This window comes from Lutra lutra, chromosome 1, assembly GCF_902655055.1.
Source record: "Lutra lutra chromosome 1, mLutLut1.2, whole genome shotgun sequence".
Lineage (NCBI taxonomy): Eukaryota > Metazoa > Chordata > Mammalia > Carnivora > Mustelidae > Lutra > Lutra lutra.
This window is the reverse complement of record NC_062278.1, coordinates 106,644,849-106,646,379: the sequence shown is the minus strand read 5'-3', so window position 1 is coordinate 106,646,379 and position 1,531 is coordinate 106,644,849. Positions and strand designations below refer to the sequence as shown.

The 1,531-nt window shown below is 36.0% G+C and overlaps 1 pseudogene; it reads right to left on the bottom strand.

Annotated features, from left to right (window-relative positions):
* Positions 1 to 470: 470 nt before the first annotated feature.
* Positions 471 to 614, bottom strand: LOC125090005 (uncharacterized; annotated as a pseudogene).
* Positions 615 to 1,531: the final 917 nt, after the last annotated feature.

The following is a 1,531-nucleotide window of genomic DNA, read 5'->3' as shown; positions in this document are numbered from 1 at the left end:
GGTGGCTCAGTGGGTTAAGCCTCTGCCTTCGGCTCAGGTCATGATCTCAGGGTCCTGGAATCAAGTCCCGCATCGGGCTCTCTGCTTGCCTGGGAACCTGCTTTCTCCTCTCTCTCTCTGCCTGCCTGTCTGCCTACTTGTGATCTCCCTCTGTCAAATGAATAAATAAAATCTTAAAAAAAAAAAAAGAAAGTGTACTAGTGTGATGCTATATGGAATATCAAGATAATCAAAGTTCTTCTGGACTTGATTATAACAGAATAGGTGGGCTGACCTCCCCTGCCTTTTTGTTTGTTTGTTTTTGAACACAGTAGTTTTACCATTCACTTATGACAACTGGTAATCATCAAATTAACAATGGTTATCTGCAAAAGTTATTACACTATCTGTGCTGTCATTGCTTGAGGTTGATCAAATATATAGAGTCACAGACATTTCCTACTTTAAAGATATCATATTAATCAGACTTGGTTTACCACCAGTCTTTATAAATCCAGACCTAGAGAAAGAACTAGGTCTGGAGACACATGTATGATCTTAATATAGTAAATAATCCCCTGCTTTAAAATAAAAATCTTTGGATAGACTTTTTTAGGGTAGTGTTAGGTTCACAACAAAATTAAATAGACAATATAGAGGTGTCCTACCTATATACCTCCTGCCCCCACACACGCACAGCCTACCCCATTATCAACATCCCCTACCAGAGTGGTACATTTGTTACAATGAACCTGCATTGGAACATTATTATACAATGCCCATAGTTTACTTTAGTATTTTGCTCTTTGTGAACATTTTATAAGTTTTGATCATGTATAATGATATGTTATTTATATTGTGGTATCATACAGATTAGTTTCAGTGCCCTAAAAATTCTCTATGCTCAGCCTATTCATCCCTCCCTTCCTGCTGCCACTAACAACCATTAATATTTTCATTGTCTTCATAGTTTTGCCTTTTCCAGAATGTCATATAATTGGAATCATATAGGATGTAGCCTTTTCCATATTGGCCTCTTTCTCTTAGTAACATCCATTTAAGGTTTTTCCATGTCTTTTTATAGCTTGATAGGTTATTTCTTTTTAGCACTGAATAATATTTCATAGTTTGTCTTTACCATAGTTTGTTTATCCATTCACCTATTGAAGAACATTTTGGTTGCTTCCAAGTTTTGGCAATTATGAATAAAGTGTCTATAAATGACTGTTAAGTTTTCGGTCAATTTTGGTAATTACCAAGGAGTACTATTGCTGCATGATAGGGTAAGACATGTTTAGTTTTGTAAGGAAGTGTAAAACTGTCTTCCAAAGTGGCTGTATTAATTTGCATCCCTACCAGCAATGAATGAGGACTTCTGTTGCTCCACATCCTTGCCAGCATTTGGTATTGTCAGTGTTTTTGATTTTTGCCATTCTGATAGGTGTAAGTGCTATCTTGTTATCTTAATGACATATGATGTTGAACATCTTTTCATATGCTTATTTGCTGTCTCCATATCTTTTTTGGTAAAATGATTTTCCAGGTTTTTGCC